Genomic DNA, 15313 nt, shown 5'->3' on the forward strand with positions numbered 1-15313 from the left:
CCTCGCGGGCACACGAGTTACTTTTGCGATCTTCTCCTTTTCTTGTCCTCCTATCTCACGCGACTGACTTGGTTGTAGCATTTGATTTGAAATGACTTTGGTGAGCTTTGATCTAAAGGGACTCTGACCCTTAAGAAGCCTTATTTTAGACCAACTCACTGCTAGATCCCCTCGCGGAGCTGTGGACGCGCTTCTCTAGCCTGAGCTGCGTGGTTACTATTGCTCGTGGATTCTTCTCGCCATCCCGTGTGTTTAAATCTCCCTCCGAGGGCTTGGCTTTTGTTCCACTCTGCCACGTGAGTTGGATGAAGCCTCGCACCTTTTGAGATCATGCGCACATGATCGGGTTACAAAAGAGAGTCGCTAAAGCTCCGCCGCTCCTCACACCTCTCCTTTGTTCTCGGCGCGCCAGACGTAAACACACACACACACGCGAATACACACACACACATGCATACACGTACACACTCCTACACCCACATGTACGGACCCCCACCCCCCAGTTGCAGACGCATACCTGTACTCCCTAGCGAAGTTTGAGCAAAGATGTAGCTTTATTTAGATCTATTTTCCTGCTGACTGTCTTTACTATAGTGGATGAATAAATGCTTTTTTCTGTTTGAGCCGAATTGTTTGTCTTGTTTGTCACTCAGATGAAATTGAGGCCAACATACTGTTCCTGAACGCCCAGCTGTCATGTCCGCGTCGCCGCGCCCGCAGACTCTCATGAGGACTCTTATTCTGGTATTTACGTTCGTGTCTAACTCCGCGTACTTTGGCTAATGTCAGGTGCGCTTGATTGATGCTCATTGTTCTGGTAACACGGTTCACCTGAGGCTGAGGTGTATATAAGGGGCGAGCGCTAGGCGCTCTTTGGCGAGAGGTGGATGTATTCGTGGTGCTGGTTGCAGAAACTAAACCGAGCTAACCGAGTGCGGCAGAGTTCAAGAGTCCACGAGGTCTTCAGAGAGGCTTCCTCTCTATGCAGGTTCACGTCAGTAGTACCGTTCGTGGGCGAGCCTCGTTACCAGCTCTGTCTTGCCTTTGCCTTTTGGGTTCTGCAGCTGATCTCTCAGCTCTCGGTCTCGCGTCACGTAAGTTCCCTAGCGCCTGACGAGCGCAGCTTTGCTCTCCCCCAGTTTCCCCAGGCGCTGCCTGTAGGTCTTGGTTATCGCTGCGCCTCCCTCTCAGTCCCGGTACGCTAGCCTAGCTCCAGGATTCCCTCCGGCCTCAGGTGTGTGTCTTTGCTTTGCCCACGTTACTTTGTCCCTGTTGTTTGGTTTATCCTTTGGCCCTGTACCTTTGCTGCCTCTTCCTGAGTGTAGCCTTGTTTGAATAAACGTTCTTGCATCGAGTCATCTATGTCTATTTATTTATTTATTTATTATTATTATTTTAACGGACTGACCGAGCACAAACAGCTAAATCAATACACAAGCATGATGATGCAGCACATTGCAGGGATGTTTGGTGTGTGTCCTTCAGGATGATTTACTTCACTTGTTTTCTAATCGTCCACATTTGAAACATGTCAAACTCCATAGTCTGGTAGATAGTCTGGTCTAAGCCTGCTTTTTGTGTCCGTCAGAAGTGGAAGCCGACACGCTCGTCTGCTGTTGTAGTGCATCTGCCTCACAGTTCAGCGTGTTGTGCGGTTTCAGAGGCTTTTCTGCTCAACACACTTGTACAAAGTTGTACTGTAGTCTTCAGCTCCTCAACAAGGTGTGTATCCCTCTGTAGAACTGTGACTCACTGGATGGGTTTTCTTTATCGCACCAATCTGAGTGAGCTCTAGAGACTGTTGCACATGAAAATCTCCTCAGTTCTAGAATAACTCAAAAACCAGCCCATTTAGCCCCAACACAACCACACTATGCTGAAAATCACAAAGATTACTTTTAGTACTCCTCCTCATTGGGAAGGTTGATACGAACGTTACCTGAAGCCGCTGGCCTGTCTTTACATGATTTTATACCCTGCACTGCTGATAAAAGAGAACTGCATGAGGTGTTCCTAATAAACTGTTTGGCGAGATCATAAACCAGATGTTTAAAGAGTAAAATGACTATTTAATATCGGCCTGTTTTCAGTTTGAGAGTCAAAGAACCCAAGTATTTACATTTTTACTTTCATTATTTGAACTTTTTCGAGACTCTCAGGATAACCATATTAGATCTAATTCATCACTACAGATTTACAGTAAAGTAATAGCTTGAGCATTGATGAAATGTGTCCATATTTACCACAAACATGTGTCTGCCTATTGCAGACTCTCCCAGCATTATTGAGCTAACACCACAATCGGTGTTTACTGAGATCAGTGTACATGAACCCAGCTGAAGAACAAACCCAAAGCCAAGACCTTACACAACTCAATTCTCCTTTCAGTTCAATTCAAATTTATTTCATAGTCATGCAGTGAGGTGAGGAGGGATCAATGCTGGGCCCCAGAGCGGCACATCAGGCAGCAGGGTGGTGGAGAGCCAGGTCTGGCGGTACCGGGATGGAACAGTTGGAACTGAGCATCTCGTTACATGGAAAAGAGAGAGAGAGAGAAAACAGAAAGGAGGGAAAAACACAAGGGGTCAGGAGGAGAGCGGCAACACGATTTGTGGGGTTATACAGCAGGACAGGATCCCATGGGTAGGCAGGAGCATCCAACCACAAATGGTCTGGCGTCAGCGGCTAGCAGGGAGCAGCTCGGCACATGGGGAGAGAAAAGAAAGGAGAAAATGAAGAAGTGTTTTGGAGTTTAAATATACTGATGTACCTCCTGTAAAAGAAGTAGATTAGATAGACAGAATTTAAAGTGTCTTACAGTAGTGCTGGTTATGACTGAGAATCCATCTAAATTTAGAGCAATATAACTAGATTTACCCATCTTTGAATCAATAAGTAATACCTCGGTTTTACCTGGATTAAGCAAACCGTAAGTTGTGGGGCATCCAGTTCTTTATGTCTTTAAGACAGCCTGTTCTGTTCTGGAGACAAATGGTCTTGTTGGAAGTACAGGTGTCGTTAGCATAGCGATTAAAGTCGATACCATGCTTCCGGACTATTTTAACCCAGCGGCAGCATAAGAAGATTCAATAATAACAGACCCGGGATTGACCCTTTACTCCCTATAATCCGTAAGCATGGTACTGACATGGTAAGAATGTCTTTAATAATTATTATGAGTTCTATTAATAAGACTAAAAGGCACTCGATTTTCCTTCTGTTCCTCATGGTCCAATAACTGAATTTTAATAAATATAGTGACTGAGTGATTCCTAAAGAATTCCTGGAATTCCTGAAACAATTCCTAGGTGGTGGTTCTGTAACTGCTTTGGTGTTTCTATGTGGTTGCGAGGGTGTTTCTTGGTGGTTGCCATGCGGTCGTTAGGCCATTAAGAGCTGCACAAGCATCGTCACAAATCAGCAGACATCCGGGTCCAAGCCCCAAGCGAGCAAGCCAACGGCGACAGTGGCAAGGAAAAACTCCCTCAGATGGAGAGGAAGAAACCTTGAGAGGAACCAAGACTCACAGGGGGAACCATCCTCCTTTGGTTGACACGGGAGAGCAAAACCACGCAACAAAAGCATGCAATGAAAGAAATAACTAAGGGACACATAGACGAGAGCCTAATACTGCCCAGAAGTATTGAATGAATCACATGAATTAGATCTGTGATTCCTTATTCTCATCTTCTGACACGCTTAGTCCAATTTAGGACCGCAGAGGCAATAGGGCAAGCAAAGCCACCCAGGCATCCCTGTCCCCAGGCACTTTTACCAGCTCCTCTACAGGACCCCTAGATGCTTCCAGGCCAGCCAGGAAATACAATCCATCCAGCGGGCCCTGGGTCATCCTCAGGGTCTCATCCAAAGTCGCTGATGCCCGGTAAACAGTTAAAGCGCACGCCGAAGGCCTCCGCACGTGGAAGCCAGGCAGACACAGCTCCGACACCGGGAGTACGAGGAACGAGCGTCTCGCCAAGCCCGTGCTCCTAGAGCTCCTCCCGCAGGATGTTTCGGGGAACACGATCATAAGCCTTCTCCAAGTGTAGAAAACACATGAAGACCGGGGCGGCAAATCCTCGTGTTCCTTCAACTACCTGACGGAGAGCGAAGAGCTGGTCTGCCGTTCCACGGGCAGGATCAAATCCTGGAGGTACCCTGGAAAAGACTTTCTCAGAGAGGCTGGGAACCACCACCCCGGTTCGCCAATCCAGAGACACTGCTCCAGGATTCATGCTACATTGAAGAGGCGTGTCAGCCAAGACAGACCCTCAATGTCCAGAGCCTTGAGCCTAAACTGCGAGCGAAGGCGAACAGAACTATATACTATATATAGCTGCTATCTCTCAACCTTCCGCACCAGCTCATAGCTCCTTACCCGCTAGTGAGGTCACATTACACTCACCAAGAGGCAGTTGCAATGCTGTTGCCAAGCAGTTGCTTTGGTCTCAGAAGTGGATGGAATGCGCTCGCTAAGGTATTGCTCTGCTGTTTCACATCATTGCTATGCAGTTGTACGTGGTTGCTATGCTCTTTAAAGCTGCTTGGTGACAATGTTGGTGGAACTTGAGCTGTGTCACACGGTTCTATGCTGTTCTACGGGATTTGTTAAAAAGATGCTGCTGCTGCTTCAGTGGCGTTTGCTACGGTGTTGTTTAGCAAACTTTTTTGCAGCCATTACCAGACGCCAAGCGCTTTTAGCTTTGCGTTTCTGGAGTCCTGGCTTTGATCCAGCAGGGACATTCCTCGCTGCTCTTCCTCGCTGCTCTTCCAAGTCCAGCTCCAGGAGTTCACGCTGGATACGAAGAGCATCGTCAGAGATCTGCTTCAGCCTACACACACACGTTATTATGATAATGTTAGCACCATAAAGTCACACATCTACACGGGCTGGAGGTGATGTAGTTTTTTTTTTTTTATCACACTGTAAAGATGATTAATAAATGGATGCATTGAGGTGGGCAGGGTTATACACATGCCTACAACCTATCAGAGTGAGGGGGTGGAGTGTATAAACATGGATGTGGAGCAGAGTGGGTGCAGGGTTGTGGGGTAATTTACACATCTAGTGCAGTTTATCTGGTGTTGTATTGTTCAGAGTTCATTTCCACTGTTTTATCAGATCACTATAATAGAATAGAGACAGTTTTACCTCCTAAAATATCAAAGATCCAAACAAATCCTCACTTTAAAAAACCAAAACATCTATTAAACCTGAATGAGTGTGTGTGTTTGTTGCCTACTTTCTCATGTCTTCCTCCTGCTTCTCTAACGTGGTCAGATACAGGTTGATCCACGTCAAGCTTGTGCAGACCTCTTTCGGTTCGAGGAAGTCAGCGCTGTCAGACTGTTGATATTTCAGTCTGAGCTGGTGAAAATACTCTGCCTGTAGGAGATGGAAACAGCGCTACAGTTTAGACACATCATTGTAGAAAAGAAACACTTGTGGAAAGGATTTAAAAAAAAAAATTCAGCTCAATGCTGAATGACTTACCGGACTCTGAAGCAGCTGCTCCTTTCGCTTTCTCTGCATCCTCTTTTTCTGCAGATCTTCCTCTTCCATCTTCTGCATCTTCATTTGCTTAGATGTTTGCTGTTTGAAATTAGAGAGAATAAACAGTTCATGAATGATGATAAAGACTAAAGCTACTTTTCTCAGAACATACGATTAGTTTCGGAACAAATAAAAACTTTGAAAGACTCTTCTTCTCCAACGATGTGTTCGAAGCCTCAAGCATTAAAGAGCATGTTTTCACTCAGAATATTCTAAGATGACAGTGAATCGTCTTGAACTAAACTGCATCATCACTGATGCTTCACTGTTAAAAAGGCTCTTCTGTCTATGCTTTGGCTTAATCTGGGTATCTGGACCTTAGACGTTCTAGACAACAAATGACTGTAAAAGACAAGTCAAAGAACTCCACAAAAGAGAGACTTACCATGACCAATCCCGTGAACATGTTAAGGAACATGAAGTTGCCTATCAGGATCAGGATGATGAAAAACAGCTCGCTGTAGGCAATCCCTAGACTATGAAGTCTGTCCTGGTGTTCCAGCCAGCCTGAAATCTACAACAGAGCAATAACGTTAATGGTAATAATGGTGAAAATTAAGTTCATCCCTTAATTGAACGGTGTCCAAGTTGGCTTCTAATAAAGTGCTCCGTGAGCGTATGTAGACGTGTGTATTTTCTGGATGTTCAGAATCTGTGAATGCAGCTGACTGTGTTTGACTCACTGTGACCACGCTCAAGGTGGAGAGCAACGCAACACCCATATCCCCCCAGTTCTCGGGGTCCGCGGTCCCGAAATGCTGCACTCCGGCGACGGCAAAGACGAGCAAGATGAAGAAAATCATGGCCGTCACGTACGCGGCCGTCTTCAGGCCTTGGAACAGAATCAAGACCAGGTCCTGGAAAACAGCACATCATAACATTAGAGTATCGGAAATGTGTCTTCTGTTTTCTTAATGGCACGTGATAACAATCAATAACCTAGAATTGTGGAAAACGAGTGCTATTATACACTTTATGGCCAAATGTTTGTGGACTTTCTATTCTGCTTTTGTTTGAGTAACTTTCTACTGTCTACCCCTCATTCCCATCATGCACTTTACCTGGATACTGGGGATGATACAGACGATTCTCAGGATCCGGAAAGCCCTGAGGATCCGGAAGACCCAGTATGACCCGTCTGCCCTGGAGATCAGCGACAGCAGCAGGAACCCGGTGTTGCAGATGTTGGCTCCACTTCCCCAGAAACCGCACGGCTCCGTGTACACCTTCACCATGAACTCCAAGATGAAGACCACCAGGTAAAACACATCAGCCCCCTGAGGAACAGATTAAGCACAATAAACGCACTGTGTTCCAGTCTCTCTCACACACACACACATACATACACGCTCTCTGCCCTCCTTCCCTCTCTCCTCTATAAAATGTCGTAAAAATTAGGTTACGTGGAATTTCTTCAGTTCACTCACCTCGAACAACGCTGAATACGCAGCTTTAAGTTCACGGTCTGTTTCCAGACCCATGAACGCGGCGTCCAGCACGACCGCTAGAACCATGAAGGCCCTAAAATAACACCCAAGTCTACTCCTGCACACAAACAAAGACGCAACAGAGTTGCAGCAGAGTTGTTCAAGCAGAATGCACAAGATGCAGAAATAGAAAATAATATCCATCAAGAAAATGTACAAGTTTTACATTCTGGAGCTGGAGGTCAGTTCCCCTCTGTCCTCCATCTCGACGTCTCCCTGTCTGTGGTCTTCCAGCCTTGACGCGGGCTTTTTATTCACATCACCATGACGACCAGAATCAGAACCATTATGACATCACGCTGGCCGGAACGCGCTCAGCTGTGAGAATGGTGACACTGCTTCATGGCGGTTCACTCTAAAGCACTTCATTTGATTCAGTATGACGATCAAAAGGGTTGTCAGGGGAACGGTAACAGTATTTCACACAAACACTACAATTTTACACACAAATATAATAAATGTAGATTTATTGAATACAGATAGCACGTCTCACAGAAGGTAAATATCAAATATCACACGTTTAAATTAATTCATTTAGCTTTTTTTTTTTTAAAAAAGATATTGTTGTAAAAGTCATCGTTTAATAAGTTGTCATTTATGGCCAATTATATTTTATTAAATAGTTTATAGAACATTTTCACCTAAATCACCTATGTAGTGTTACTGGAGTTGGAAGCCTGTCTCTGTTGTGTTTAATAAACATAAAGAGTGATGATCTTTACACTTACTCTCATCCATTCATTTAATGATTAGAGACCTATCGTATAGTCTCAGAACCTTTCTGAACACCCCACAGAACTGAGCTTTGCCATAAAAGCTCTCCCTGCGGGTCTTCACATCAGGAATAAAGAGAGGGTTAGATCTGGCAAGGATTCAGCAGATCCTAAACGACACAAGTACATAAGCTTACATGATCAATCATTTACAACGGGTACGCTTGAAGCATGTTAGCTGTGTCTACTACAGGGGGGTCATCACATAAACAATGACGATACGAACGATAACATACAGACAGTATTTACACTCTTCTATACCAGTATTATTTACACGTCTTGTTTATGGCTATGTTGATGTATACCGGTAAGATAAGCAACGATAACTATTTGCACTATCCTGGGGTTACTGGTTGTGTCTCTTCCCCACTCTAGGTTAACCACGGATCTTGTCGGCTCCTAGAAGAAGACCCATTCACCAGCGCTCTCGTTCTCCCAGGATCACCAGGTAAGTAACATGCTCAGTGACCATCTCCATTGTGTGTGGGCTGCTGAGGAGTCAACTACCAGGGACTTCCCTGCATGTGTTTTAATGCATTCTGTGCGTTTTTGTAACTTTCTGGCAGCGTGGTTTGTGCGTTTTTACACATTTGGTGGTTTCTCCATCTTTTTTGCCCTTTTTTGCATTCGGTGCCATTTTACGGCCGTTATGTGCACTTTTCTGTGTAAATCAGTTGACTATGGTACATTCTTTTTAGCTTTGAATGTCCAAGCAACTCCACTCCTAGTAAGAGGCAGTGGAAGAAGCATCATTTGATTGCCCCTGTTCAGTATTGGGGGTCTGTCATGGCAGGTTAGGCCGGACACAAAGAACACTCGCAGAAATGGGTCCAATGCACGTAGTTTATTAACACAACCCAAGATAATACAAGGGGGCAAAATAAGGCAAAAGCAGCAGCAGCAGCAGCAGCAGCTACAGGGCAACACATGTGAACCCAACACAAACCTGACAAACCAGAGGGCGACAACAAAACACACCTGAGACTGGGGGACTCTGGGAGCTGAGCTTGTGAGAGGGGCGGGCGAACTAACGAGAACCTGCAGGCAGAGCCTGGGCTAACCAGGGGAGATCTAGCGACGCGCTGGACCGGCGCTGAGGCTACTAATAAGGGGGGGGAAGAGAGCTGAGGGACCAGCTGCAGAATCAAAAAACGTCTAGTCCGACCAAACCTGGCACTGCTGCGTGAGCGCGGGTCTATCTCGGCGAGCGAGCCTTGCTGAATCCTTGAACGGCCGGGTGGCCAGCTCGCGAACGAGGGAGTCGAGCCGAAGCTGGCCTAAACACACACCGTGAGCAGTAACGGGAACCTCTCGGGCTACCCAAGCTTCCAAACACGCAATTCTCGACCTCGAACGAAGCGTCGAGGCTCCTGAAGTACCCCCAGCCTCAGGCGAAACACGTGAACCTGAAACGAGACACTGAATCGACACAATGAACCAAACATGAATCACGAACCGATACACATGAAAAGAACCAAACACGTGAACCAAACGAGGCGGAAGTCGTTATTTGAGCCGTATGTGGGCGGCGGCTCGGAATCGCCCGAGGCTGAACTGTGTGCTGCACAGCTATAAACCACCCTTTCATTCCTACATCACACTCTGCTGAAGAACCGGCCCACAAAACAACAACTCCATTGCTTTGTGCAATCACTCGAATTCTTCTCCCCAGTCCCGGCGTCCCAGACAGATGAGCAACAATTCCCCCTGGAGGAAGAGCTGCACATCTTTCAAGTCCCTTTAAAGTCCATGTTCTACATCTCCTGTATAATAGTTATGTAGCTGTACTTTGTGTTGCTATGGACAACGAACAGCAATTAGATCTATTGCATTTTTACACACAACTACTGTAAACCCTGAGGTCCATGTTGATGTACGGAGCTCTACACCAGGCTGCAGCAGGGAAAACACGCAGGCTTCTCCTCTAAAGCGTGCAGTGTTCTCTGAGCAGTGTGTTACCAGCGTCTGTAGAGCAGTTGTTCCAACTCCGGCGTGGAATTTAGGAGCAATGGGCTTTTGTTTTTTTTAGGAAAATGGGCCTGTCTCTAGCAAACGCAGGCAGCTGTGCATGTAGCTCGTAGACCGTGGACCGGCTCCTGACGAGCTGGATCATAACGTGCAAATAATCCAGACATTTGAAACGTGTCAGTGCTCTGCCTCCACAGATAGGGGGCTCCCTTCCGATACTGTACAGAACCGGGCGTACCTACAGTACTACGTCACCCAGGTGAAACCTTTAAATCCCTCGACCACCCATTGTTCCCTTTTTCTGGCACGTCGCCCACTTGGTGGTAGCCGCAATAGAAGGGGGCCACTCATTTCAACGCGTCATTGTGTTGGATGCTAGCCAAGTTTCCTCATCTGTCACCAAAACAGTTGACCTCGGAACATCGCTGACGGCCGGAGCTCCAGAATCATCCCCGGGACAAACTACGAGGGATCCGGGATTTAACCTCCGACTACGGACCGCACGCCCGAGACCTTCAGGAGACGAGAAATTCCTCGAGCTGCGAGCCGGACTCTCCTCTAAAAGTAAGACTGTGAATCGGGGCGGTGTTGGAGGCACTCAGTAGATTATTGGATGTCGGTGCTCTTGGAAACAGTGATCCACTAGATTGTAGGATTGTTGTTGTTGTTTACGCTGATTAGACTAAAGGAAGTACAGCGTTTGATCAGCCCTGTTGTCTCGCGCTCTCCTCGCGGGCACACGAGTTACTTTTGCGATCTTCTCCTTTTCTTGTCCTCCTATCTCACGCGACTGACTTGGTTGTAGCATTTGATTTGAAATGACTTTGGTGAGCTTTGATCTAAAGGGACTCTGACCCTTAAGAAGCCTTATTTTAGACCAACTCACTGCTAGATCCCCTCGCGGAGCTGTGGACGCGCTTCTCTAGCCTGAGCTGCGTGGTTACTATTGCTCGTGGATTCTTCTCGCCATCCCGTGTGTTTAAATCTCCCTCCGAGGGCTTGGCTTTTGTTCCACTCTGCCACGTGAGTTGGATGAAGCCTCGCACCTTTTGAGATCATGCGCACATGATCGGGTTACAAAAGAGAGTCGCTAAAGCTCCGCCGCTCCTCACACCTCTCCTTTGTTCTCGGCGCGCCAGACGTAAACACACACACACACGCGAATACACACACACACATGCATACACGTACACACTCCTACACCCACATGTACGGACCCCCACCCCCCAGTTGCAGACGCATACCTGTACTCCCTAGCGAAGTTTGAGCAAAGATGTAGCTTTATTTAGATCTATTTTCCTGCTGACTGTCTTTACTATAGTGGATGAATAAATGCTTTTTTCTGTTTGAGCCGAATTGTTTGTCTTGTTTGTCACTCAGATGAAATTGAGGCCAACATACTGTTCCTGAACGCCCAGCTGTCATGTCCGCGTCGCCGCGCCCGCAGACTCTCATGAGGACTCTTATTCTGGTATTTACGTTCGTGTCTAACTCCGCGTACTTTGGCTAATGTCAGGTGCGCTTGATTGATGCTCATTGTTCTGGTAACACGGTTCACCTGAGGCTGAGGTGTATATAAGGGGCGAGCGCTAGGCGCTCTTTGGCGAGAGGTGGATGTATTCGTGGTGCTGGTTGCAGAAACTAAACCGAGCTAACCGAGTGCGGCAGAGTTCAAGAGTCCACGAGGTCTTCAGAGAGGCTTCCTCTCTATGCAGGTTCACGTCAGTAGTACCGTTCGTGGGCGAGCCTCGTTACCAGCTCTGTCTTGCCTTTGCCTTTTGGGTTCTGCAGCTGATCTCTCAGCTCTCGGTCTCGCGTCACGTAAGTTCCCTAGCGCCTGACGAGCGCAGCTTTGCTCTCCCCCAGTTTCCCCAGGCGCTGCCTGTAGGTCTTGGTTATCGCTGCGCCTCCCTCTCAGTCCCGGTACGCTAGCCTAGCTCCAGGATTCCCTCCGGCCTCAGGTGTGTGTCTTTGCTTTGCCCACGTTACTTTGTCCCTGTTGTTTGGTTTATCCTTTGGCCCTGTACCTTTGCTGCCTCTTCCTGAGTGTAGCCTTGTTTGAATAAACGTTCTTGCATCGAGTCATCTATGTCTATTTATTTATTTATTTATTATTATTATTTTAACGGACTGACCGAGCACAAACAGCTAAATCAATACACAAGCATGATGATGCAGCACATTGCAGGGATGTTTGGTGTGTGTCCTTCAGGATGATTTACTTCACTTGTTTTCTAATCGTCCACATTTGAAACATGTCAAACTCCATAGTCTGGTAGATAGTCTGGTCTAAGCCTGCTTTTTGTGTCCGTCAGAAGTGGAAGCCGACACGCTCGTCTGCTGTTGTAGTGCATCTGCCTCACAGTTCAGCGTGTTGTGCGGTTTCAGAGGCTTTTCTGCTCAACACACTTGTACAAAGTTGTACTGTAGTCTTCAGCTCCTCAACAAGGTGTGTATCCCTCTGTAGAACTGTGACTCACTGGATGGGTTTTCTTTATCGCACCAATCTGAGTGAGCTCTAGAGACTGTTGCACATGAAAATCTCCTCAGTTCTAGAATAACTCAAAAACCAGCCCATTTAGCCCCAACACAACCACACTATGCTGAAAATCACAAAGATTACTTTTAGTACTCCTCCTCATTGGGAAGGTTGATACGAACGTTACCTGAAGCCGCTGGCCTGTCTTTACATGATTTTATACCCTGCACTGCTGATAAAAGAGAACTGCATGAGGTGTTCCTAATAAACTGTTTGGCGAGATCATAAACCAGATGTTTAAAGAGTAAAATGACTATTTAATATCGGCCTGTTTTCAGTTTGAGAGTCAAAGAACCCAAGTATTTACATTTTTACTTTCATTATTTGAACTTTTTCGAGACTCTCAGGATAACCATATTAGATCTAATTCATCACTACAGATTTACAGTAAAGTAATAGCTTGAGCATTGATGAAATGTGTCCATATTTACCACAAACATGTGTCTGCCTATTGCAGACTCTCCCAGCATTATTGAGCTAACACCACAATCGGTGTTTACTGAGATCAGTGTACATGAACCCAGCTGAAGAACAAACCCAAAGCCAAGACCTTACACAACTCAATTCTCCTTTCAGTTCAATTCAAATTTATTTCATAGTCATGCAGTGAGGTGAGGAGGGATCAATGCTGGGCCCCAGAGCGGCACATCAGGCAGCAGGGTGGTGGAGAGCCAGGTCTGGCGGTACCGGGATGGAACAGTTGGAACTGAGCATCTCGTTACATGGAAAAGAGAGAGAGAGAGAAAACAGAAAGGAGGGAAAAACACAAGGGGTCAGGAGGAGAGCGGCAACACGATTTGTGGGGTTATACAGCAGGACAGGATCCCATGGGTAGGCAGGAGCATCCAACCACAAATGGTCTGGCGTCAGCGGCTAGCAGGGAGCAGCTCGGCACATGGGGAGAGAAAAGAAAGGAGAAAATGAAGAAGTGTTTTGGAGTTTAAATATACTGATGTACCTCCTGTAAAAGAAGTAGATTAGATAGACAGAATTTAAAGTGTCTTACAGTAGTGCTGGTTATGACTGAGAATCCATCTAAATTTAGAGCAATATAACTAGATTTACCCATCTTTGAATCAATAAGTAATACCTCGGTTTTACCTGGATTAAGCAAACCGTAAGTTGTGGGGCATCCAGTTCTTTATGTCTTTAAGACAGCCTGTTCTGTTCTGGAGACAAATGGTCTTGTTGGAAGTACAGGTGTCGTTAGCATAGCGATTAAAGTCGATACCATGCTTCCGGACTATTTTAACCCAGCGGCAGCATAAGAAGATTCAATAATAACAGACCCGGGATTGACCCTTTACTCCCTATAATCCGTAAGCATGGTACTGACATGGTAAGAATGTCTTTAATAATTATTATGAGTTCTATTAATAAGACTAAAAGGCACTCGATTTTCCTTCTGTTCCTCATGGTCCAATAACTGAATTTTAATAAATATAGTGACTGAGTGATTCCTAAAGAATTCCTGGAATTCCTGAAACAATTCCTAGGTGGTGGTTCTGTAACTGCTTTGGTGTTTCTATGTGGTTGCGAGGGTGTTTCTTGGTGGTTGCCATGCGGTCGTTAGGCCATTAAGAGCTGCACAAGCATCGTCACAAATCAGCAGACATCCGGGTCCAAGCCCCAAGCGAGCAAGCCAACGGCGACAGTGGCAAGGAAAAACTCCCTCAGATGGAGAGGAAGAAACCTTGAGAGGAACCAAGACTCACAGGGGGAACCATCCTCCTTTGGTTGACACGGGAGAGCAAAACCACGCAACAAAAGCATGCAATGAAAGAAATAACTAAGGGACACATAGACGAGAGCCTAATACTGCCCAGAAGTATTGAATGAATCACATGAATTAGATCTGTGATTCCTTATTCTCATCTTCTGACACGCTTAGTCCAATTTAGGACCGCAGAGGCAATAGGGCAAGCAAAGCCACCCAGGCATCCCTGTCCCCAGGCACTTTTACCAGCTCCTCTACAGGACCCCTAGATGCTTCCAGGCCAGCCAGGAAATACAATCCATCCAGCGGGCCCTGGGTCATCCTCAGGGTCTCATCCAAAGTCGCTGATGCCCGGTAAACAGTTAAAGCGCACGCCGAAGGCCTCCGCACGTGGAAGCCAGGCAGACACAGCTCCGACACCGGGAGTACGAGGAACGAGCGTCTCGCCAAGCCCGTGCTCCTAGAGCTCCTCCCGCAGGATGTTTCGGGGAACACGATCATAAGCCTTCTCCAAGTGTAGAAAACACATGAAGACCGGGGCGGCAAATCCTCGTGTTCCTTCAACTACCTGACGGAGAGCGAAGAGCTGGTCTGCCGTTCCACGGGCAGGATCAAATCCTGGAGGTACCCTGGAAAAGACTTTCTCAGAGAGGCTGGGAACCACCACCCCGGTTCGCCAATCCAGAGACACTGCTCCAGGATTCATGCTACATTGAAGAGGCGTGTCAGCCAAGACAGACCCTCAATGTCCAGAGCCTTGAGCCTAAACTGCGAGCGAAGGCGAACAGAACTATATACTATATATAGCTGCTATCTCTCAACCTTCCGCACCAGCTCATAGCTCCTTACCCGCTAGTGAGGTCACATTACACTCACCAAGAGGCAGTTGCAATGCTGTTGCCAAGCAGTTGCTTTGGTCTCAGAAGTGGATGGAATGCGCTCGCTAAGGTATTGCTCTGCTGTTTCACATCATTGCTATGCAGTTGTACGTGGTTGCTATGCTCTTTAAAGCTGCTTGGTGACAATGTTGGTGGAACTTGAGCTGTGTCACACGGTTCTATGCTGTTCTACGGGATTTGTTAAAAAGATGCTGCTGCTGCTTCAGTGGCGTTTGCTACGGTGTTGTTTAGCAAACTTTTTTGCAGCCATTACCAGACGCCAAGCGCTTTTAGCTTTGCGTTTCTGGAGTCCTGGCTTTGATCCAGCAGGGACATTCCTCGCTGCTCTTCCTCGCTGCTCTTCCAAGTCCAGCTCCAGGAGTTCACGCTGGATACG

Source organism: Salminus brasiliensis, chromosome 3 (genome assembly GCF_030463535.1).
Source record: "Salminus brasiliensis chromosome 3, fSalBra1.hap2, whole genome shotgun sequence".
NCBI lineage: Eukaryota > Metazoa > Chordata > Actinopteri > Characiformes > Bryconidae > Salminus > Salminus brasiliensis.